This window comes from Saccoglossus kowalevskii, chromosome 19 (assembly GCF_978046115.1).
Source record: "Saccoglossus kowalevskii chromosome 19, keSacKowa6.1, whole genome shotgun sequence".
Classification (NCBI taxonomy): Eukaryota; Metazoa; Hemichordata; class Enteropneusta; family Harrimaniidae; genus Saccoglossus; species Saccoglossus kowalevskii.
The window spans coordinates 7,765,215-7,791,714 of NC_140659.1; the positions used below are offsets into that span (position 1 = coordinate 7,765,215).

The 26,500-nt window shown below is 41.4% G+C and overlaps 1 protein-coding gene across 2 annotated transcripts in view; it reads right to left on the reverse strand.

Moving 5' to 3' along the window:
• Positions 1 to 16,606, reverse strand: part of LOC144361661 (uncharacterized) — a 113,510-nt gene extending 96,904 nt beyond the window's left edge. Inside the window, exons 1-2 of one of the 2 annotated variants that reach the window (XM_085493675.1) lie at positions 16,493 to 16,606; positions 14,626 to 14,813 (exon numbers count right to left, since the gene is read on the reverse strand). The gene's annotated coding sequence lies outside the window, so the exon portion shown is untranslated. The remainder of the gene's footprint in view (positions 1 to 14,625; positions 14,814 to 16,492) is intronic. The other variant, XM_085493676.1, reaches the window with a different exon arrangement.
• Between the last annotated feature and the right edge of the window lie 9,894 nt (positions 16,607 to 26,500).

A 26,500-nucleotide genomic window follows, 5' to 3' on the forward strand; every position in this document is an offset into this window, starting at 1 on the left:
ACAGAGTATGCAACAGTTAGTGTTGGTTTTCTACCCTAGCATTACATAGAATGCACCAGTTAGTGCTGGGTTCCTACCCTAGCATTACAGAGGGCGCACCAGTCAGTGCAGGTTTCCTAATCTAGCGTTACAGTGTGTGCACCAGTTAGTGCTGGGTACCTACTCCAGCATTACAGAGTATGCACCAGTCAGTGTTGAGTTCCTTCACTAGCGTTACAGAGTATGCTCCAGTCAGTGCTGGGACCATCATCTAGCGTTACAGAGTATGCACAAGTCAGTGCTGAGTTCCTACCCTAGCATTATAGAGTATGCACCAGTCAGTCATGGGTTCCTTGCCTATTTTTACTGAGTAAGCACCAGTCAGTGCTGGGTCCATCGTCGAGCGTTACAGAGTTTGCACCATTCAGTGCAGGGTTTTTACTCTTGCGTTATAGAATATGCACCAGTCAGTGCTGGGTTCCTAATCTAGCGTTACAGAGTATACACCAGTCTGTGTTTGGTTTCTACTCTAGGGTTACAGGGTACCCACCAGTCAGTGCAGGGTTCCTACCATAGCGTTACAGAGTATGTACTAGTCAGTGTTGGGTTCATACCCTAGCGTTACGGAATATGTACCAGTCAGGGTTGGGTTCCTAGCCTAGTGTTACAGAGTACGCACCAGTCAGTGCTGGGTTCCTAGCCTAGCATTACAGAGTATGCATCAGTCATTGCTGGGTTCCTACGCTAGCGTTACAGAGTATGTACCGGCCAGTATTGGGTTCCTACTCTAGCGTTACAGAGTGTGCACCAGTCAGTGCTGGGTTCCTACTGTAGCGTTACAGATTAGGCACCAGTCAGTGCAGGGTTCCTAGCCTAGCGTTACAGAGTATGTACCAGCCAGTGATGGGTTCCTATTCTAACGTTACAGTGTGTGCACCAGTCATAGTGCTGGATTCCAACTATAGCGTTACAGATTACACAGCAGTCAGTGCAGGGTTTCTACACTAGCATTACAGAGTATGCACCAGTCAGTGCAGGGTTCCTAACCTATCCTTACAGAGTATGCACCAGTCAGGGTTGGGCTCCTACTCTAACGTTACAGAGTATGCACCAGTCAGTGTTGAGTTCCTACCCTAGCGTTACACAGTATGCACCAGTCAGTGCTGGGTTCCTACCCTAGCGTTAGAGAGTATGTACCAGCCAGTGTTGGGTTCCTATTCTAACGTTACAGAGTGTGCACCAGTCAGTGCTGTGTTCCTACTATTGCGTTACAGATTACACAACAGTCAGTGCAGGGTTCCTACACTAGCGTTACACAGTATGCATCAGTCAGTGTTGGGTTTCTAGCCTAGCGTTACAGAGTATGCACCAGTCAGTGTTGGGTTCCTACCCTAGCGTTACAAAGTATGTGCCAGTCAGTGTTGGGTTCCTACCTTTGCGTTACAGAGTATGTACCTGTCACTGTTTGGTTCCTACACTAGCGTTGCGGAATATGTACTAGTCAGTGTTGGGTTCCTACTCTAGCATTACAGAGTATGTACCAGTCACTGTTGGGTTCCCACCCTAGCGTTACGGAATATGTAGCAGTCAGTGTTGGATTCCTAGTCTAGTGTTACAGAGTATGTACCAGTCACTTTTGGATTCCTACCCTAGCGTTACGGAATATGTACAAGTCAGTGTCGGATTCCTACTCTAGCATTACAGAGTATGTACCAGTCAGTGATGGGTTTCTACTCTAGCGTTACAGGGTATACACCAGTCAATGCTGGATTCCTACCCTAGCCTTACAGAGTTTGCACCATTCAGTGCAGGTTTTTACTCTTGCGTTACAGAATATGCACCAGTCAGTGCTGGGTTCCTAATCTAGCATTACAGAGTATACACCAGTCTGTGTTTGGTTTCAACTCTAGGGTTACAGGGTACCTACCAGTCAGTGCAGGGTTCCTACCATAGCGTTAGAGAGTATGTACTAGTCAGTGTTGGGTTCATACCCTAGCGTTACGGAATATGTACCAGTCAGGGTTGGGTTCCTAGCCTAGTGTTACAGAGTACGCACCAGTCAGTGCTGGGTTCCTAGCCTAGCATTACAGAGTATGCATCAGTCATTGCTTGGTTCCAACGCCAGCGTTACAGAGTATGTACCAGCCAGTATTGGGTTCCTACTCTAGCGTTACAGAGTGTGCACCAGTCAGTGCTGGGTTCCTACTGTAGCATTACAGATTAGGCACCAGTCAGTGCAGGGTTCCTAGCCTAGCGTTACAGAGTATGTACTAGCCAGTGATGGGTTCCTATTCTAACGTTACAGTGTGTGCACCAGTCATAGTGCTGGATTCCAACTATAGCGTTACAGATTACACAGCAGTCAGTGCAGGGTTCCTACACTAGCATTACAAAGTATGTGCCAATCACTGTTGGGGTCCTACCCTAGCGTTACAGAGTATGTACCTGTCACTGTTGGGTTCCTACCCTAGCGTTACGAAATATTTACCAGTCAGTGTTGGGTTCCTGCCCTATCCTTACAGAGTTTGCACCATTCTATGCTGGGTTCCTACTCTAGCATTACAGAGTATGCACCAGTCAGTGCAGGGTTCCTACCCTATCCTTACAGAGTATGCACCAGTCAGGGTTGGGGTCCCACTCTAATGTTACAGAGTATGCACCAGTCAGTGTTGAGTTCCTACCCTAGCGTTACACAGTATGCACCAGTCAGTGCTGGGTTCCTACCCTAGCGTTACAGAGTATGCACCAGCCAGTGTTGGGTTCCTACCCTTGCGATACAAAGTATGTGCCAGTCAGTGTTGGTTTCCTAACCTAGCATTACAGAGTATGTACCTGTCACTGTTGGGTTCCTACCCTAGCGTTACGGAATATGTACCAATCAGGTTTGGGTTCCTAGCCTAGTGTTACAGAGTACGCACCAGTCAGTGCTGGGTTCCTACCCGAGCGTTATGGAATATGCACCAGTGAGTGCTGGGTTCCTTCTCAAGCATTACAGAGTATGCACCAGTCAGTCATGGGTTCCTAGCCTATTTTACTGAGTAAGCACCAGTCAGTGCTGGGTCCCTCGTCTAGCCGACAGAGTATGCACCAGTCAGTGCTAGGTTTCTACTCTAGTGTTACAGACTATGCACAAGTCAGTGTTGGGTTACGTTCATATCCTAGCGTTATAGAGTATGCACAAGGCAGCACTGGATTTCTACACTACAGTTACAGAGTATGCGCAGTCGGTGTTGGGTTCCTACCCTAGCGTTACAGAGTGTGCACCAGACAGTGCTGGGTTTCTGCACTACCGTTACAGAGTATGGAGCAGTCAGTGTTGGGTTCCTATCATAGCGTTACAGAGTATGCACCAGAGAGTGTTTGGTTCCTAACCTAGTATTACAGGGTGCACATCAGTCAGTGCTGGGTACCTACTCTAGAGTTACAGAGTATGCACTAGTCAGTGTTGGGTTCTTATCCTAGAGTTACAGAGTATGCAACAGTTAGTGTTGGTTTTCTACCCTAGCATTACATAGAATGCACCAGTTAGTGCTGGGTTCCTACCCTAGCATTACAGAGGGCGCACCAGTCAGTGCAGGTTTCCTAATCTAGCGTTACAGTGTGTGCACCAGTTAGTGCTGGGTACCTACTCCAGCATTACAGAGTATGCACCAGTCAGTGTTGAGTTCCTTCACTAGCGTTACAGAGTATGCTCCAGTCAGTGCTGGGACCATCATCTAGCGTTACAGAGTATGCACAAGTCAGTGCTGAGTTCCTACCCTAGCATTATAGAGTATGCACCAGTCAGTCATGGGTTCCTTGCCTATTTTTACTGAGTAAGCACCAGTCAGTGCTGGGTCCATCGTCGAGCGTTACAGAGTTTGCACCATTCAGTGCAGGGTTTTTACTCTTGCGTTATAGAATATGCACCAGTCAGTGCTGGGTTCCTAATCTAGCGTTACAGAGTATACACCAGTCTGTGTTTGGTTTCTACTCTAGGGTTACAGGGTACCCACCAGTCAGTGCAGGGTTCCTACCATAGCGTTACAGAGTATGTACTAGTCAGTGTTGGGTTCATACCCTAGCGTTACGGAATATGTACCAGTCAGGGTTGGGTTCCTAGCCTAGTGTTACAGAGTACGCACCAGTCAGTGCTGGGTTCCTAGCCTAGCATTACAGAGTATGCATCAGTCATTGCTGGGTTCCTACGCTAGCGTTACAGAGTATGTACCGGCCAGTATTGGGTTCCTACTCTAGCGTTACAGAGTGTGCACCAGTCAGTGCTGGGTTCCTACTGTAGCGTTACAGATTAGGCACCAGTCAGTGCAGGGTTCCTAGCCTAGCGTTACAGAGTATGTACCAGCCAGTGATGGGTTCCTATTCTAACGTTACAGTGTGTGCACCAGTCATAGTGCTGGATTCCAACTATAGCGTTACAGATTACACAGCAGTCAGTGCAGGGTTTCTACACTAGCATTACAGAGTATGCACCAGTCAGTGCAGGGTTCCTAACCTATCCTTACAGAGTATGCACCAGTCAGGGTTGGGCTCCTACTCTAACGTTACAGAGTATGCACCAGTCAGTGTTGAGTTCCTACCCTAGCGTTACACAGTATGCACCAGTCAGTGCTGGGTTCCTACCCTAGCGTTAGAGAGTATGTACCAGCCAGTGTTGGGTTCCTATTCTAACGTTACAGAGTGTGCACCAGTCAGTGCTGTGTTCCTACTATTGCGTTACAGATTACACAACAGTCAGTGCAGGGTTCCTACACTAGCGTTACACAGTATGCATCAGTCAGTGTTGGGTTTCTAGCCTAGCGTTACAGAGTATGCACCAGTCAGTGTTGGGTTCCTACCCTAGCGTTACAAAGTATGTGCCAGTCAGTGTTGGGTTCCTACCTTTGCGTTACAGAGTATGTACCTGTCACTGTTTGGTTCCTACACTAGCGTTGCGGAATATGTACTAGTCAGTGTTGGGTTCCTACTCTAGCATTACAGAGTATGTACCAGTCACTGTTGGGTTCCCACCCTAGCGTTACGGAATATGTAGCAGTCAGTGTTGGATTCCTAGTCTAGTGTTACAGAGTATGTACCAGTCACTTTTGGATTCCTACCCTAGCGTTACGGAATATGTACAAGTCAGTGTCGGATTCCTACTCTAGCATTACAGAGTATGTACCAGTCAGTGATGGGTTTCTACTCTAGCGTTACAGGGTATACATCAGTCAATGCTGGATTCCTACCCTAGCCTTACAGAGTTTGCGCCATTCAGTGCAGGTTTTTACTCTTGCGTTACAGAATATGCACCAGTCAGTGCTGGGTTCCTAATCTAGCATTACAGAGTATACACCAGTCTGTGTTTGGTTTCAACTCTAGGGTTACAGGGTACCTACCAGTCAGAGCAGGGTTCCTACCATAGCGTTACAGAGTATGTACTAGTCAGTGTTGGGTTCATACCCTAGCGTTACGGAATATGTACCAGTCAGGGTTGGGTTCCTAGCCTAGTGTTACAGAGTACGCACCAGTCAGTGCTGGGTTCCTACCCTAGCGTTACAGAGTATGCATCAGTCATTGCTTGGTTCTTACGCTAGCGTTACAGAGTATGTACCAGCCAGTATTGGGTTCCTACTCTAGCGTTACAGAGTGTGCACCAGCCAGTATTGGGTTCCTACTCTAGCGTTACAGAGTATGTAACAGCCAGTGATGGGTTCCTATTCTAACGTTACAGTGTGTGCACCAGTCATAGTGCTGGATTCCAACTATAGCGTTACAGATTACACAGCAGTCAGTGCAGGGTTCCTACACTAGCATTACAGAGTATGCACCAGCCAGTGTTGGGTTCCTACCCTTGCGTTACAAAGTATGTGCCAGTCGGTGTTGGTTTCCTAACCTAGCATTACAGAGTATGTACCTGTCACTGTTGGGTTCCTACCCTAGCGTTACGGAATATGTACCAATCAGGTTTGGGTTCCTAGCCTAGTGTTACAGAGTACGCACCAGTCAGTGCTGGGTTCCTACCCGAGCGTTACGGAATATGCACCGTGAGTGCTGGGTTCCTTCTCAAGCATTACAGAGTATGCACCAGTCAGTCATGGGTTCCTAGCCTATTTTTACTGAGTAAGCACCAGTCAGGGTTGGGGTCCCACTCTAATGTTACAGAGTATGCACCAGTCAGTGTTGAGTTCCTACCCTAGCGTTACACAGTATGCACCAGTCAGTGCAGGGTTCCTACCCTAGCGTTACAGAGTATGCACCAGCCAGTGTTGGGTTCCTACCCTTGCGTTACAAAGTATGTGCCAGTCACTGTTGGGTTCCTACCCTAGCGTTACGGAATATGTACCAATCAGGTTTGGGTTCCTAGCCTAGTGTTACAGAGTACGCACCAGTCAGTGCTGGGTTCCTACCCGAGCGTTACGGAATATGCACCAGTGAGTGCTGGGTTCCTTCTCAAGAATTACAGAGTATGCACCAGTCAGTCATGGGTTCCTAGCCTATTTTTACTGAGTAAGCACCAGTCAGTGCTGGGTCCATCGTCGAGCGTTACAGAGTATGCACCATTCGGTGCTGAGTTTCTACTCTAGCGTTACAGATTATGCACCAGTGAGTGCTGGGTCCCTCGTCTAGCGCGACAGAGTATGCACCAGTCAGTGCTACGTTTCTACTCTAGTGCTACAGACTATGCACAAGTCAGTGTTGGGTTACGTTCCTATCCTAGCGTTATAGAGTATGCACAAGGCAGCACTGAATTTCTACATTACAGTTACAGAGTATGCGCAGTCGGTGTTGGGTTCCTACCCTAGCGTTACAGAGTGTGCACCAGACAGTGCTGGGTTTCTGCACTACCGTTACTGAGTATGGAGCAGTCAGTGTTGGGTTCCTACCATAGCGTTACAGAGAATGCACCAGAGAGTGTTTGGTTCCTAACCTAGTATTACAGGGTGCACATCAGTCAGTGCTGGGTACCTACTCTAGAGTTACAGAGTATGCACTAGTCAGTGTTGGGTTCTTATCCTAGAGTTACAGAGTATGCAACAGTTAGTGTTGGTTTTCTACCCTAGCATTACATAGAATGCACCAGTCAGTGCTGGGTTCCTACCCTAGCGTTACAGAGGACGCACCAGTCAGTGCAGGTTTCCTGATCTAGCGTTACAGTGTGTGCACCAGTTAGTGCTGGGTACCTACTCCAGCATTACAGAGTATGCACCAGTCAGTGTTGAGTTCCTACACTAGCGTTACAGAGTATGCTCCAGTCAGTGCTCGGTCCATCGTCTAGCGTTACAGAGTATGCACAAGTCAGTGCTGAGTTCCTACCCTAGCCTTACAGAGTATGCACCAGTCAGTGCCGGGTTCCTAGTCTAGCATTACAAAGCATGCACCAGTTAGTGCTGGGTTTCTACTCAAGCATTACAGAGTATGCACCAGTCAGTCATGGGTTCCTAGCCTAGTGTTAAAGATTATGCACCAGTGAGTGCTGGGTCCCTCTTATAGCGCGACAGAGTATGCACCAGTCAGTGCTAGGTTTCTACTCTAGCATTACAGATTATGCACCAGTGAGTGTTGGGTTACGTACCTATCCTAGCGTTATAGAGTATGCACAAGGCAGCACTGGATTTCTGCACTACAGTTACAGAGTATGCAGCAGTCGGTGTTGGGTTCCTACCCTGGCGTTACAGAGTATGCACCAGACAGTGTTTGGTTCCTAGCCTAGTGTTACAGAGTATGCACCAGTGAGTGCTGGGTCCCTCGTCTAGTGTCAGAGTATGCACCAGTCAGTGCTGGGTTCCTACTCTAGCATTACATAGTATGCACAAGTCAGTGTTGTGTTCCTCCCCTAGCGTTACAGAGTATGCACAAGGCAGTGCTGGGTTTCTACACTACCGTTACAGAGTATGCAGCAGTCAGTGTTGGGTTCCTACCATAGCGTTAGAGAATATGCACCAGACAATGTTTGGTTCCTAACCTCGTGTTACAGGGTGCCATCAGTCAGTGCTGGGTACCTACTCTAGAGTTACAGAGTATGCACTAGTCAGTGTTGGGTTCTTATCCTAGAGTTACAGAGTATGCAACAGTTAGTGTTGGGTTCTTATCCTAGAGTTACAGAGTATGCAACAGTTAGTTTTGGTTATCTACCCTAGCATTACATAGAATGCACCAGTCAGTGCTGGGTTCCTCCCCTAGCGTTACAGAGTGCGCACCAGTCAGTGCAGGGTTCCTAATCTAGCGTTACAGTGTGTGCACCAGTTAGTGTTGAGTTCCTACACTAGCGTTACAGAGTATGCACCAGTCAGTGCTGGGTCCATCGTCTAGCATTACAGAGTATGCACCAGTCGGTGCTGGGTTCCTAGCCTATTTTTACCGAGTATGCAACGTCAGTGCTGGGTCCATCGTCGAGCATTACAGGGTATGCACCATTCGGTGCTGGGTTTCTACTCTAGCGTTACAGATTATGCACCAGTGAGTGCTGGGTCCCTCGTCTAGCGCGACAGAGTATGCACCAGTCAGTGCTAGGTTTCTACTCTAGTGTTACAGACTATGCACAAGTCAGTGTTGGGTTACGTTCCTGTCCTAGCGTTATAGAGTATGCACCAGACAGTGTTTGGTTCCTAGCCTAGAGTTACAGAGTATGCACCAGTGAGTGCTGGGTCCCTCGTCTAGTGCGACAAAGTATGCACCAGTCAGTGCTGGGTTTCTACATTACCGTTACAGAGTATGGAGCAGTCAGTGTTGGGTTCCTACCATAGTGTTACAGAGTATGCACCAGAGAGTGTTGGTTTTCTACCCTAGCGTTACATAGAATGCACCAGTCAGTGTTGGGTTCCTACCCTAGCGTTACAGAGTATGCACCAGTCAGTGCTGGGTTCCTACTGTAGCGTTACAGATTACGCACCAGTCAGTGCTGGGTTCATACTCTAGCATTACATAGTATGCACAAGTCAGTATTGGGTTCCTACCCTAACGTTACATAGTATGCACAAGTCAGTATTGGGTTCCTACCCTAACGTTACAGAGTATGCACAAGGCAGTGCTGGGTTTCTGCACTACCATTACAGAGTATGGAGCAGTCAGTGTTGGGTTCCTACCATTGCGCTACAGAGTATGCACCAGAGAGTGTTTGGTTCCTAGCCTAGAGTTACAGAGTATGCACCAGTGAGTGCTGGGTCCCTCGTCTAGTGCGACAAAGTATGCACCAGTCAGTGCTGTGTTCCTACTCTAGCATTACATAGTATGCACAAGTCAGTGTTGGGTTCCAACCACAGTGTTACAAAGTATGCACCAGAGAGTGTTTGGTTCCTAACCTAGTGTTACAGGGTGCACATCAGTCAGTGCTGGGTACCTACTCTAGAGTTACAGAGTATGCACTACTCAGTGTTGGGTTCTTATCCTAGAGTTACAGAGTATGCAACAGTTAGTGTTGGTTTTCTACCCTAGCATTACATAGAATGCACCAGTCAGTGTTGGGTTCCTACCCTAGCGTTACAGAGTATGCACCAGTCAGTGCTGGGTTCCTACTGTAGCGTTACAGATTACGCACCAGTCAATGCAGGGTTCCTACCCTAGCGTTACAGAGCATGTACCAGCCAGTTTTGGGTACCTATTCTTACGTTACAGAGTGTGCACCAGTCAGTGCTGGGTTCCTAGTCTAGCGTTACAGAGTATGCACCAGTCAGTGCTGGGTTCCTATCCTAGCATTACAGTGAATGTACCAGCCAGAGTTGGGTTCCTACTATAGCGTTACAGAGTGTCCACCACTCAGTGCTAGGTTCCTACTGTCGCATTACAGATTACACACCAGTCAGTGCAGGGTTCCTACACTAGCGTTACAGAGTATGCATCAGTCTGTGTTGGGTTCCTACCCTAGCATTACAGAGTATGCACCAGCCAGTGTTGGGTTCCTACCCTAACGTTACAAAGTATGTGCCACACAGTGCTGTGTTCCTACCCTAGCCTAACAGAGTTTGCACCATTCAGTGTTGGGTTCCTACTCTAGCATTACAGAGTATGCACAAGTCAGTGTTGGGTTCCTACCCTAGCCTTACAGAGTTTGCACCATTTAGTGCTGGGTTCCTACTCTAGCATTACAGAGCATGCACCAGTCAGTGTTGGGTTCCTACCCTAGCGTTACAGAGTATGCACCAGTCAGTGCTGGGTTCCTACCCTAACGTTACAAAGTATGTGCCACACAGTGCTGTGTTCCTACCCTAGCCTAACAGAGTTTGCACTATTCAGTGTTGGGTTCCTACTCTAGCGTTACAGAGTATGCACAAGTCAGTGCTGGGTTCCTACCCTAGCCTTACAGAGTTTGCACCATTTAGTGCTGGGTTCCTACTCTAGCATTACAGAGCATGCACCAGTCAGTGTTGGGTTCCTACCCTAGCGTTACAGAGTTTGCACCATTTAGTGCTGGGTTCCTACTCTAGCATTACAGAGCATGCACCAGTCAGTGTTGGGTTCCTACCCTAGCGTTACAGAGTATGCACCAGTCAGTGCTGGGTCCATCGTCTAGCATTACAGAGTACGCACCAGTCAGTGCTGGGTCCATCGTCTAGCATTACAGATTATGCACCAGTCAGTGCTTGGTTGCTACTGTAGCGTTACAGAGTGTGCACCAGTCAGTGCAGGGTTCCTACTCTAGAGTTACAGAGTATGCAGCAGTTAGGGTTGGGCTCCTACTCTAACGTTACAGAGTATGCACTAGTCAGTGTGGAGTTCCTACCCTAGCGTTACAGAGTATGCGCCAGTCAGTGCAGGGTTCCTACACTAGCATTACAGAGTATGCATCAGTCAGTGTTGGGTTCCTACCCTAGCGTTACAGAGCGTGCACCAGTCAGTGCTGGGTTCCTACTCTAGCATTACAGGGTATGCACCATTCAGTGCTGGGTGTCTATCCTAGCCTTACAGAGTTTGCACCATTCAGTGCTGGGTTCGTACCCTAGCATTACAGAGTAGGCACCAGTCAGTGCAGGGTTCCTATCCTATCCTTACAGAATAGGCACCAGTCAGTGTTGGGTTCCTACCCTAGCATTAGAGAGTATGTACCAGCCAGCATTGGGTTCCTATTCTAACATTACAGAGTGTGCACCAGTCAGTGCTGGGTTGCTACTATAGCGTTACAGATTACGCACCAGTCAGTGCAGGGTTCCTACCCTAGCGTTAGAGAGTATGTACCAGCCAGTGTTGGGTTCCTATTCTTACGTTACAAAGTGTGCACCAGTCAGTGCTGGGTTCCTAGTCTAGCGTTACAGAGTATGCACCAGTCAGTGCTGGGTTCCTAACCTAGCGTTACAGAGAATGTACCAGCCAGTGTTGGGTTCCTACTATAGCGTTACAGAGTGTCCACCACTCAGTGCTGGGTTCCTACTGTAGCATTACAGATTACACACCAGTCAGTGCAGGGTTCCTACTCTAGCGTTACAGAGTATGCACCAGTCAGTGCTGGGTTTCTACCCTAGCCTTACAGAGTTTGCACCATTCAGTGCTGGGTTCCAAATCTAGCGTTACAGAGCATACACCAGTCTGTGTTTGGTTCCTACTCTAGGGATACAGGTTATCCACCAGTCAGTGTAGGGTTCCTACCTTAGCGTTACAGATTATGCACCAGTGAGTGCTGGGTCCCTCGTCTAGCGCGACAGACTATGCACCAGTCAGTGCTAGGTTTCTACTCTAGCGTTACAGACTATGCACAAGTCAGTGTTGGGTTACGTTCCTATCCTAGCGTTATAGAGTATGCACCAGACAGTGTTTGGTTCCTAGCCTAGTGTTAGAGAGTATGCACCAGTGAGTGCTGGGTCTCTCGTCTAGTGCGACAAAGTATGCACCAGTCAGTGCTGGGTTCCTACTCTAGCATTACATAGTATGCACAAGTCAGTATTGGTATCCTACCCTAGCGTTACAGAATATGCACAAGGCAGTGCTGGGTTTCTACACTACCGTTACAGAGTATGGAGCAGTCAGTGTTGGGTTCCTACCATAGCGTTACAGAGTATGCACCAGAGAGTGTTTGGTTCCTAACCTAGTGTTACAGGGTGCACATCAGTCAGTGCTGGGTACCTACTCTAGAGTTACAGAGTATGCACTAGTCAGTGTTGGGTTCTTATCCTAGAGTTACAGAGTATGCAACAGTTAGTGTTGGTTTTCTACCCTAGCGTTACATAGAATGCACCAGTCAGTGCTGGGTTCCTACCCTAGCGTTACAGAGGGCGCACCAGTCAGTGCAGGGTTCCTAATTTAGCGTTACAGTGTGTGCACCAGTTAGTGCTGGGTACCTACTCCAGCATTACAGAGTATGCACCAGTCAGTGTTGAGTTCCTACACTAGCGTTACAGAGTATGCTCCAGTCAGTGCTGGGTCCATCGTCTAGCGTTACAGAGTATGCACAAGTGAGTGCTGTGTTCCTACCCTAGCCTTACAGAGTATGCACCAGTCAGTGCCGGGTTCCCAGTCTAGCGTTACAAAGCATGCACCAGTTAGTGCTGGGTTTCTACTCAAGCATTACAGAGTATGCACCAGTCAGTCATGGGTTCCTAGCCTAGTGTTACAGATTATGCACCAGTGAGTGCTGGGTCCCTCGTATAGCGCGACAGAATATGCACCAGTCAGTGCTAGGTTTCTACTCTAGCGTTACTGACTATGCACAAGTCAGTGTTGGGTTACGTACCTATCCTAGCGTTATAGAGTATGCACAAGACAGCACTGGATTTCTACACTACAGTTACAGAGTATGCAGCAGTCGGTGTTGGGTTCCTACCCTGGCGTTACAGAGTATGCAACAGACAGTGTTTGGTTTCTACACTACCGTTACAGAGTATGCACCAGAGAGTGTTTGGTTCCTAACCTAGTGTTACAGGGTGCACATCAGTCAGTGCTGGGTTCCTACTCTAGAGTTACAGAGTATGCACTAGTCAGTGTTGGGTTCTTATCCTAGAGTTACAGCGTATGCAACAGTTAGTGTTGGTTTTCTACCCTAGCGTTACATAGAATGCACCAGTCAGTGCTGGGTTCCTACCCTAGCGTTACAGAGGGCGCACCAGTCAGTGCAGGGTTCCTAATCTAGCGTTACAGTGTGTGCACCAGTTAGTGCTGGGTACCTACTCCAGCATTACAGAGTACATTACAGTCAGTGTTGAGTTCCCACACTAGCGTTACAGAGTATGCTCCAGTCAGTGCTGGGTCCATCGTCTAGCCTTACAAAGCATGCACCAGTCAGTGCCGCGTTCCTAGTCTAGCATTACAAAGCATGCACCAGTTAGTGCTGGGTTTCTACTCAAGCATTACAGAGTATGCACCAGTCAGTCATGGGTTCCTACTCTAGCATTACATAGTATGTACCAGTCAATGCTGGGTTCCTACTCTAGCGTTACAGAGTATGCACCAGTCTCTGTTTGGTTCCTGCTCTAGGATTACAGGGTACCCACCAGTCAGTGTTTGGTTTCTAACCTAGTGTTACAGAGTATGCACCTGTCAATGTTGGGTTTTTACTCTTGCGTTGCAGACTATGTACCAGTCAATGCTGGGTACCTACTCTTGCGTTATAAAGTATGCACCAGTCTGTGTTTGGTTCCTACTCTAGGGTTACAGGGTACCCATCAGTCAGTTTTGGGTTCCTAGCCTAGTGTTACAGGGTACCCATCAGTCAGTGTTGGGTTCCAGCCTAGTGTTACAGAGTATGCACCAGTCTGTGTTGGGTTCCTACTCTAGGATTACAGGGGACCCACCCACCAGTAAGTGTTTGGTTCCTAGCCTAGTGTTACAGGGTACCCACCAGTCAGTGTTGGGTTCCTAGCCCAGTGTTACAGACTATGCACCAGTTAGTGCTGGCTTCCTACTCTATCGTTATAGAGTATGCATCATTCAGTGTTGGGGTCTACTTTAGGCTTGTAGTTATACTCACCAGCCTGTGTTGGGTTAATACCCTCAAGTTACAGTGTACATGCCAGTCTGTACTCGGGTTACGGGAAACTCACAAGTGTTGGGTTAAAACTTTAGGGCTAGGGCATGCACCAATCTGTGATCGGTTGTTACTCCAGGTTTACAGTGTTGTCACCGGTTTATGTGTTGCGTTGCTAATCTACTCCACTACAGTATACTTATCTGTCGGTGTTGGGTTTATACCCAAGTGTTACATGTGTAAAGCAGGCCTTTTATGTACCTAGTAAACTTAATATTAGACACTGTTTTAGTGTAAATTATGATGGAACCAACTCTATGGAGGCTACCTATTCCTGATCTTTGCCAGGACTTTTGTGTCACTGCTTGACTACTTGTTGTCTGCTACTGCATTGAGCTCCCGATCTGATCTTGCTACAATAACTTTACTCAACAGTGCACAGCGACTCTCCCCATCTCCATTGTGAGGGAAAACTACAATGTATACACCGTGGGCATGACTTGCATCACATGGTCATCACTGAAGTCTGACACTGACTCTTTATTACAATTTACGCTCAGCTGATCAGACAAGTCTTTCTCTTTATATGCTAGCATATTAACTGTGATCGGGATATTTAGTATTTAATCCAGTTATGTCAGTCTGCCCCTATAAATGTTCCATCTTGCCTTCCCGACTCCTTCAGTGATCATTTTTGAAATCCTAGCCACCAAACCAAGTCTACCACATGTTACTTTACAATCTGTTTTGGGTTCTTACTCTGGTGTTACAGTGTGACTCACCAGTCTGTGTTGGGTCGCTTTACTCATCAGATCAGAGCACATTTTCAAATCAGTCAATGATGGCTCAGCATTTTCCAAGTGAACAGAATCATCCTTTACATCATCGAGTGTGGTATTTATTTCTTCACAATATGTTCTAAAATATTGTTTCTCTTTCTGAGCCATTGTCACATTTACTTCTATGTTTTCTATATGAAAGAGCATTACAAAAACTAATCAGCATAGGTAAATATGTATTTTATTTACTAGTTTTCTACTATGCAGTCAAAGTCCTGGAGTTTAGTAATATGGCCAAAAAAAGATGGCTGCAAGTTTGTTGTCTTTTATCTAATCACTAATTATAATAAATTGTAAATCATAGATGAATGAATGGATATCCATCAAGTAAATAAATGATATCAGAAAACGTTTGTGGGTTATAGATTGTTGGGCAAAGGCATGTAGATGTTTAGACAAACGTTATCCTCCTATGTTTCCCAATCCATGTGTCATTTCAAAACAGTTAATCACTGAGATGGCCAGACAAAATGGCAGCAATGAATCTGAAGGTTTACCTACACATACTGATTCACCCACAGAGCAAATCACTATGGCGTAGTGATTTGAAGCACTTTCTTTTGGTTTATGCTTGGTTTGACTACACTATAACTGTACACCTTCCACCAAGGTGCAAATAAACCTTGTTTGGTGAATCATCACCAACCAATTGTTGGTTGAAGTAACCTAGATCTAACTTCTGCCAACAGTCCAGATAATATTGGTTGCACTAGACCTACAGTGAGAGCTTACATAATGGAACAGCAGGTGCAGCGGCCCTGGGACTCTAACCCTTCGGACAGACAAATCAACTGTAAAGGGGCACAAAGTCCCCGTCTCTCAGGAATTGAAAGTTATCTGTTTCTCCACGGTTACCCATGTCTAGCTTGGAACCTCATGTAAAAACTAATTTCCATATATTGTTACTGAAGTGAAAACACTTCAAGATAGTTTTTCGTGAGAAAAAACATGTCTTTCTGAAAAATAACGATGTCATATGGAAACTAACAGTGATTTGTGAGTTTTAGTGCATTTATTATTAAACTGTAGGAAACTATTTCCTATATTATTCATGATCACTATATTTTGTATGGATTTGTGAGCTAGTGAATAATCCTCCACTCCACTCATGTTGTATATACATGTTGTCTATACCAGTATATATTAGAACTTATATTTTCATCATATTTTTTAAAAATAAAATTATGCTTTAGTTTGATTGATGCCACAAATGCATATTTTTGTAATTTTTCATAAGAATTAAAATTTTATTTATTTAACAGTTTCAGCATGACTTAGAATAAAAAAAAAATATTGACAAAAATATGATTCGTATTTTTATTAAACCACTTTGCCTGAATACGTGGTGCTGGTTGGATGAGAGTATGTTTTTTATGCAATGCGAAATTGAGTACATGATATACCATCATTATGCACAAACACACACGTGTATGTCGATAAATATTCAACATGCTTTCCCTGCAATACCTTGCAGGAATTCTAAGGAAGTGTCTAGTTTTCATTTTGTAATAAAATAACAAAACATGTCGAAATGTGAACTAAAATAAATGTTTTTATCGATAAATAAACATCGCTAGCTGTCAAACAAATACATCGTAATATGGGTATTTAGCATTTCATAAATTGTCAAAATTTGAATACTTGAATATGATGGTATGCTAAATGTAGAGAATTACCGTCCAGAATGATTCCTAAAATAAGCTCTGTTCATGGGAGCTAAAAAGGGTTATATTTCAATGCATTCATTATATCACTGTATAGATTCCACCAAACCAATTGTCGTACTACATACAATGATCGTGAAAAATACCTTATTGATTTCGACGAGATCAAACCACATATACACTCAACGACATCCATACATACAGTCAGTCTCTCATGGCGGATTAAAAACAGTACTGTAGGCTGCGCATGTTGGATTTATACGCCCCGGAAAATAGTGACATACATGGTATATATATAATCAGACGTGGGCGGAGTCAATTATTCAAATGAAGTCGCAGCTTAGCCAAAAAAGGAACAACAACTGGCAATGGTAGCAACACGTAAATATGTGACGCGAAACTAACAATTTCCGTACGATAAAAAATATTACTTGATTGATCCACGGTTACTAAAAAGTAACCGTGGTTGATCCAAGCCACTGTTGCCTGTGAAGTAATAACACTTAGCAGATCAAATCCGTGAACGGATGTGTTTTGTTCACGTCGGTCTGACGATTCATGTTTCGTCGACCCGGAATTTTTAAAGCTCATTCGATGATGCAATGGCGATCAACATAAATATTATTTAAAGAGCGATGATCGTCGCGCCACGTAAGCGCTAGATATGGGACTCATATGAACAAAAGACGGCGACTTTGATGCAGCTCAACGAGTTCAACCAGAGACGTTACTAAGCTTAAACTATGCATTTTCCTTGGTGATTGGAAGGTATCAAAGGAGTCACTGGCGGTAATTAGTGTACGTTGCGCCTTGGTCAAAACACATACTCGTGATTTCTATTAGAAAAGCGCGTTGAATTGTGGGAAAATCAATGTTTATCAACACAAATGTCGCGAATGCGCGGCGCGACAACGACCGCTTTTTAAATATACGTGTGATCTCAGACAAATACAGTACTCTTAAATAACATTGCAAGACAGAAAGGAAAACAACCGATCGTTCAGGGACTTAGAATTACAGTAGAACAATATGCAGCAAAAAATATTTACTCTACGCAACATGGTTTATGTTTGTGAATATATTTATTGAACATTGCAGCATGGACTGCGTCACTCTAAAAGAAACTGTGCATATACCCGATTCGGATCCCATCTCATCCCATCTCATCACCAGAAATACAAGTAGATTATCTACCATGTTGGGAGTAATATTAGTTTATATAAATTAATACTCGCTGCTCGGACTGATAAATTTGATATATAAAATATAAAGAGCCATTGCTCGAAACATCTAGTTATTTTTAATAGTTATTTAGAACTATGATTAACAAATATTATCTTCTATATATCATGTTGGAAGTTATGACATTTCTAGCTGAAGATATTACTCAACTAATAAACTATACTGAGGCTCACATTATCATTATCATTTCTGGCTTCCTTCCTAGAGGTAATCCAGAACTAAGTGAAGTCATTAAGAATGTTGAGATAAGTATTCCGTCCAGGATAGAAAATAAAGAGAACATTGTTTTTGTACACCACAGAAAACTGTACTGATCAAGGCAATTCTATACTCAGGATTGTATTCACCTTAATGACATTGGAACTAAAGTCCTTGCATCTAATCTTATTAATGCAATTACAGGAAAAAACTATAGTAGTCGTACTAGATAAACTAATTCCCGAAATAGCAAAGCCAATCATCAGTCAAGAAAATCACAGCTCTCATCAAGAAATTGAGGAAGACCAAAACGTCAAGAGACAGATGATAGATACAACAGAAATAACAGTGAGCCAAACATCAGATTTTGTTGACTAGTGACAACAACAGTGTTCATCAAAGAAACAGTGAAGCATCGTACTACAAGTACTACAACAACAGAAGCCAAACACCAATAATTGAACATGTGAAAACCTGCAAAGCAATATTGCCGATGACAGCAATTCTCAAAACCATTCACAAACTTTTCAAAATCCACAAAGGCTAAATAACATGGCAATGCCAAACTGGTGTCATCATAGCATACAGCAACCACCACCACCAGCCATAGATCGACCAATGTCTTTGCCTCAAATGTACAACCGATATCTTCCTTCGATACCATTCTTCTATCCACCATGGGGATTCCCGTTTAGTTCGTAAACGAAAAAATGCAAAGAGCAGCTCAAGGTAGCCTCTCGGAACATCCATGGACTCAAATCAAGCATTGACGATCAATCATTTATTAGTTTTATTATTAGTCATGATATTATTTGTTGGCACATACTATTATCAATATTTATATTAAAATACGTATTTGTAAAAGAGAATGTGAGAAATTACAGTTGAAAACAAATTTTGTTATACATTAGCAACATTAGCAAAACTGCCCTCAAATTGTATATATATATATATACAATATAATACATATACCAATGTAGACACTGTCGGGATATTATACTGGTATACATAACATAGTGCAACTATTTCAATCTTGCTTGTTGTAAATCCAGATATTATATAATAACCATACACAGGATATCATGTATATTGATCATCAGATATTTGCATAATAATCAGATATTTGCATGTACAAATGTATATTAGCCATACGTTGGAAAATAAATTTTAATGGGAGAAGGTTTCGTTGGACGGACGAAATGGCAATATATTTGCTTTTTCAGGTAGTTCGCTGCCAATAAAAAAAACTCATAAGAAAATTATAAAATATTGTCACTGAAGAAATTGTTTTCACAGAACGTTCTTAGAAAGTATCAAAAAATTTGTGGTTTTTGGTTTACACGTGGTTCATATGGCAGAAAATGTCAATCATATCTCACAATTCTATATTCTATTATTTTATTGAAAAGGCAGTTTCTATTCAAGTACTGTCTCATATTGAATAGAAAAAATCCAGTTAGCATATACAATCTTTCACAGTACAGAGAATGCCCAATTCAAAGTGATATATTAATGACTATGGACAACTAAAATTTTTGTGTTTTAGTACTACTAGATTTTTATCAGGGAGGGTTTTAGCTTGGTTTAATTTATATTTAGATAGTGGGTACATGTGTGATTCGATCAGAAGTCAAACATCTCCTATGAAAATGTTAAAATGTGGTCTTCACCATAGCTACTCTTGCATGCTTTCTAACGTCGTAGGAATAAGGAACAACATAGACTGTCGTATCACCTCTATACCAATTTGACCAGTTATACATGTCATTTCAACTGAACTTGGTAGATGATCATTACTAATGTCAAGGATTGTGTCAGTCACTTGAAAGATTAGAACAATCAAATAAAGCTATGAAAGAATTTCTTTCTGCACTTTGTAAACACTACAAATGAATCATGGTAACTACTAATTATCTGCTATTTGAGACAACGTGAATACAATATGATCCACATTATTGAAGTTTATAACACTTAAAATAATTTGATCCGTGGTTTCCAGTCTAATTTATTCCAGATCTCCTCTAACACAGATTCAGGATAACGTAAATTGGCTAATAATAATTAGATAATCAATATGCTTGTTTTTTTTTATTAAACTAATCACGTCTATGGACGTAAGTATCTATGTACCAAATTTCAATGAAGCGTAGTGGTCATTTTGCAAATTCGGCAATTACCTTGCCCAAATTTCAATTTAAAACTAATGCATTGTTCCCAGGCTCTTATTTACCAAATCTTATTGAAATGTTATAATGGATTTTTATAAAATGGGAAAATATTGTGCATAGATTTCAACTCCAAACTAAATAAATTTTTGTATTGTTCCAGGACACCTATGTATCAAGTTTTATTATAATATGATAATTAATTATTAAAAAAGATGTTGTGAGGAAAAGTGAATTATTATGCAAATTAAGACTGTTGTTACGCATGCCATGATTGGTTGGGACTTGGTCACGCGACATTGAATAAAAATGGTCAATACATGGTAAATTGCTCGCCAAGTGGATAGTGATGGTATACAAACAAAATGGATGACATCAATGAAACTACTGTGCAACGATACTTCGCATAACACATTGGCGCTCGCTTCAGTGATTCGGTCCCGCCCGTTCTTGCCTTTGTGGTTGAGGGAACTCCAGTCAACCGAAATAAATAAAGAATATGCGCACGTTCTACGCGGTGAGCATTTCCAAGCATGTCACGCCGATACTCACCAAAAATGCTCTAAGCTGAGTGACTAATGAATAGAATGTTTGTAATAATTTCAGTCACATCCACGGCACTCTAAAATTTTTATCTGGTGAGTAGTAAAATAACTTGCGTTTGAGAATTTCTTAATTCTTTTCAAAAATAAGTATACTCGATAAATTTAGTGATTCACGCTAGAACACGGTTACTAAAAAGTATATCCGTGGCTGAAAGTAACATCTACTGTGTGTATTTCCCTGGGTTTTAAGCTAACACTGTTTGTATGCTAGTGAGTAATGTGTTATAATACATAAAATAAGATAATGTATACTTCAAATATAGGTGTTGTTATTATGTGGAAGAGCGGGTGTGAGAGTAGATGTAATTGTGCATGTGGATGTCTGTTTGTTGTGATAAAATAAATAACCCATGGTCATCAGGCTATCGGTCTGTTGTTCATGAAAACACATCGTGATACTACTCTCACATTATTTATTATTTAAATATAAACCCAAAACTAAAAACAGCGATGCATTGTTTTTGCATTGAGTATTTAAGTATCACGATTCATTAAAATGTGATGAGAAGTACTTTAGATATGAATGGTAAAGCTGAAAAATGATTATTATGCAAACCAGGTAATTAATAACTCTGACTAATAATACCAATGTACCAAGTGACTAGTATTGGGTATATTGATAGCAAAGCTGGAACATTATGATTGCCGGCCCAATTAGTTTACAGTTTGAATTAATGATCACTAAGTTTATTTTTTTTGAAAAGTTTATCAAATTATTTCGTAAAATAAAAGGTTATTAACATCTGTATACGTTTATTTTAACCAACAAATGTTATTGAATAAACCAATGCTAGATTTGGATAGATACATCTCATCTAGTTTATGTAAACCGGTGGGTGAATATCCGATTAATATGCATTTACTGAGGGAGAAAATACAAAAAAATTGCTAGTATGAGCATGCAATGAGAACTGCTATTTTTAGTATAATTTCCAAAGGTTTAAATAGTGGCGAAGATAACGATTGTGAGGTATTCATTAATTTATACTGGTTGAAAGAGAACTAGCACGAATAGACCCAAACTGTCACTATCATTGTCACTGTCAAAACTCAGGGGTAGAGGATAAGCAATGTCGTTTTAAGGCATCAAACACAACCTTGTGTTGTATGGAGTCCAATGCTTTCTCGTAATATACAAAAGCCATGTTGACAGGAATACCATACTCGTTGGTTTTCATGTAAAATATATGCACCAAATTTGAATGAAAACTGACAAAGCCAAAAGTACGAATAGGAACAAAAAAAAAAGATCGCTAGCAGTGGGTCATTTTACATCTATTCGATAAACCATTGCATTCATGAAATATGAAGCAAAGAATGAACGTTTATGGTACAGAGGGATATGAAATTACAAACCCACCCTTCGAAATTCGTATGTGTATTGGTATTGGTATAGTGTGTAATGATGAAGATAGATAAATGCAATAATTTATGTTTACAATTTTTTCATCAAAGCTACACCAAAACTCTGTTGATCGTCACTCCACTTCTCTTTTCCACAGCAAATCCAGATTTGTTCATAACATCTTTAAATTGTTCTCAGTTCCATTTTATGCTTAGATGTTCTGGTTCGTGACATCAAAACACCTCCAATTTATTTAAATGTATCTTCAAATCCAAACAATCTGTACACGAAAAAATAAGTTAGTAGATCCAAAATATTGTATATACATACATTCATAGCAGGTTTGATGTGCTACAGACGTAATGCCCCACAGAGAAATCTAAACACACAGTATTTAAGCGGTACAATGTTGTTATTCACATGAGTTAAAATGTCCATTGTTATTTTACTACCACGAAACATTATTTCCAAGAATATTTTTTTTGAGCATCGGTTAACATTTCCATAATCAATATATGTAGTCTTTTTAACAGATCAAGTACATGACAACATCGAATTCATTGAATCCTGGTTCAAAAATGCTCATACTTTAACAGCGCAAGCATAAAATAATACTTGATTAGAGATTGGTATTTATTTTTCGTGCTGATTTAATTGAGAAACATGCTATTTGAAAACATGAATCATATATACGGAACCGACGGAGAAGTAGTTCTTACTTAATACGTACACACACTTATTACTTTATACCGCATAAGATTTGTTTTCACCAAATTATCAAATATATAATGGATACTCACGTATACTCAGGTATACGACTTGTTCACATGTTCTCTGAAATCCAATCTTGATATACTGTGGTCTTTTTATGACATACTTTGTGTATATACGAATTTTTTCCATATTGAAATCTGCTCCATATTCTCAGTTTAATCGAGTCAGCAAATTCGAAAAAAAGTTACCAAAAGTAGCATGTGAGTAAGTTATAACTTGCTCGTCTTCATTTTGTTTAATATCAATGCCAATCATTGCTCCCTGAGAAATTGAATTACAAGGTAATATATTATTGCTGTAAATAGGAAACGTGTAGATTGTATTAGATTTTATTAGGCGGCGAGATTAAAATTTAGTTATGCATTTTATATGATTTGCATAGTTATTTGCATACACATGACAATATGATGTCCCACAGTATTTTGACATTTTCGATGAGTTCAACCATGACGTGTAATGGCGACGAAAATTAACAAAAACAAATAAATTATAATAACTGTACTAACATAACCTAATGATTTATTATACGCCTAGCTCTGTAACCTATGGCAGTGAGCGCTACATTTTTTTGTTTATGTACGGTCGATCAATGGAAACTAAGGTTTTTACGGAGAATATGTGCCGAAGCACCGTCCCTCAACACCTGTTGAGGGACGGTGGCCGAAGGTAGGAAAACATAAATATCAGTAATTTACACTATTTTTAAGACGCTGGTAAAAAAAGGGTCGGCTAAAATAGTAGTTTACCGCCGGGCGCTGTAAGTGATACCTTCGCTGTAGATGCGCACAGACTCAAATTCCCTTGTTTTTTTCTGAATAACCTCATACTATTTCGAACAATAATAGTGTACGTCTTACCCATTGCGTCATTTACTTGCGACAAAAACGATTCCATATTGTTCATCGGTATATTACCGAAGTCGTTACCAATGATTAATCCTCTTTCTCCCAAGGGGTATCTGTGTAGGACTCCCAAAGTGTAATTTTATGTAGTCCGTGATATGCCCGAGTGGTTTTCATATTAAATTGTTGCTATATCGAACCCTGCCGTTATAAAGTATGAAAAACAAATAAAAACCATGCAAAGCCTTCGATGTTAGCAACCTGTAATATGAGCCAGCCGTAAAAGGTACAAACAAACAGCTTAAAACTTGAAAAGCGATTGAAAAGTTGTTAGATATGCGTGTATATTTCCCCGAAGTAATTTCATATAGAACCCCGCAGTAAATTTTTTTAAAATATGTAAAAGTCTAAAAATATCATTTATGTTCGCAGATTGTACCACTGTCCAAGTGTAAGAGGATAAACAAAGTGCTTACAAAGTTGTGAAAAGCTAGTGCAAAGTTGTCAGATTTACATAGAAATGTTACCTATGGTGTTACATTACCGAGACCTGGAGTTAAATGTTCGTAAAAGTAAATAAATATTTTGTAAAATGCCGTTTGAATATCGTAGTTGCTCCCGAAACACGTGGAATTTTGAAACATTGGCAAACATTTAATGGTCTCCAATTTCAATAAATTTCAAATGATTCTCATAGGTGAGTGGTCAGGTGATCAACCGATAATAAAGGTAAAGATCAAACGGGCGCGGTTAGTACATGCATGGGAGACCAACTGAGACAACAGTCGGGGAATATTTTTTTGGCTTTGCCTTACACATTGAAATTACACTTACGCAATTTTAGAGCATTATTTCATACTCTAATGTCAAACATTTAATAACAGAATTTGTGGAAATTTTTATAAAATTTCCAGTTCATAGAAAATTTAAAAAAATGCTTGTATTTTTAATGAAAACACAGTTTTTGCAGTCTGCCCTATTTGTTCTAAAGCAGAAAAAAAAGCATGCAAATTTAATCAAAGCGATTGCATAGTTTGTAGATTTGCGTGTTTATTTGACCTAAATTGTTGCTATATCGAATCCTACCGTTATAAAGTATTAAAAACGAATAAAAACCATGTAAAGCCTTCGATGTTAGCAACCTGTCATATGAGCCATCCGTAAAAGGTACAAACAAACAGCTTAAAACTTGAAAAGCGATTGGAAAGTTGTTAGATATGCGTGTATATTTCCCTTAAGTAATTTCATATAGAACCCCGCAGTAATTTTTTTTTAAATATGTAAAAGTCTAAAAATATCATTTATGTTCGCAGATTGAACCACTGTCTAATTGTAAGAGGATAAACAAAGTGCTCACAAAGTTGTGAAAAACTAGTGCAAAGTTGTCAGATTTACATGGAAATGTTACCTATGGTGTTACATTATCAAGACCTGGAGTTAAATGTTCGGAAAAGTAAATAAATATTTCGTAAAATGCCGTTTGAATATCGTAGTTCCTCCCGAAACACGTGGAATTTTGAAACATTGGCAAACATTTAATGGTCTCCAATTTCAATAAATTTCAAATGATTCTAATAGATAAGTGGTCAGGTGATTGACCGATAATAAAAGTAAAGATCAATCGGTCGTGGTTAGTATCTGCATGGGAGACCAACTGAGACAACAGTCGGAGAATATGTTTTTGGCTTTGCCTTACACATTGAAATTACACTTACGCAATTTTAGTGCATTATTTCATACTCTAATGTCAAACATTTAATAACAGAATTTGTGGAAATTATTATAAAATTTCCAGTTCATAGAGAATTTAAAAAAATGCTTGTATTTTTAATGAAAAAACAGTGTTTGCAGTCTGCACCTATTTGATCTAAAGCTGATAAAACAGCGTGCAAAGTTGTTCAAAGCGATTGCAAAGTTTGTAGATTTGCGTGTTTCTTTTACCTAAATTAATGCTATATCGAACCCTGGCGTTATAAAGTATGAAACACAAATAAAAACCATGTAAAGCCTTCGATGTTAGCAACCTCTCATATGAGCCAGCCGTAAAAGGTACAAACAAACAGCTTAAAACTAGAAAAGCGATTGAAAAGTTTTTAGATATGCGTGTATATTTCCCCTAAGTAATTTCATATAGAACCCCGCAGTAATTTTTTTTAAATTATGTAAAAGTCTAAAAATATCATTTATGTTCGCAGATTGTACCACTGTCCAAGTGGAAGAGGATAAACAAAGTGCTTACAAAGTTGTGAAAAGCTAGTGTAAAGTTGTCAGATTTACATGGAAATGTTACCGATGATGTTACATTACCGAGACCTGGAGTTAAATGTTCGGAAAAGTAAATAAATATTTCGTAAAATGCCGTTTGAATATCGTAGTTGCTCCGGAAACACGTGGAATTTTGAAACATTGGCAAACATTTAATGGTCTCCAATTTCAATAAATTTCAAATGATTCAAATAGATAAGTGGTCAGGTGATTGACCGATAATAAAAGTAAAGATCAATCGGTCGTGGTTAGTATCTGCATGGGAGACCAACTGAGACAAAAGTTGGAGAATATTTTTTTGGCTTTGCCTTACATATTGAAAATACACTTACGCAATTTTAGTGCATTATTTCATACTCTTATGTCAAACATTTAATAACAGAATTTGTGGAAATTATTATATAATTTCCAGTGCATAGAGAATTTTAAAAAATGCTTGTATTTTTAATGAAAAAACAGTTTTTGCAGTCTGCACCTATTTGTTCTAAAGCTGATAAAACAGCGTGCAAAGTTGTTCAAAGCGATTGCAAAGTTTGTAGATTTGCGTGTTTATTTTACCTAAATTATTGCTATGTCGAACCCTGGCGTTATAAAGTATGAAACACAAATAACAACCATGTAAAGCCTTCGATGTTAGCAACCTGTCATATGAGCCAGCCGTAAAAGGTACAAACAAACAGCTTAAAACTTGAAAAGCGATTGAAAAGTTGTTAGATAT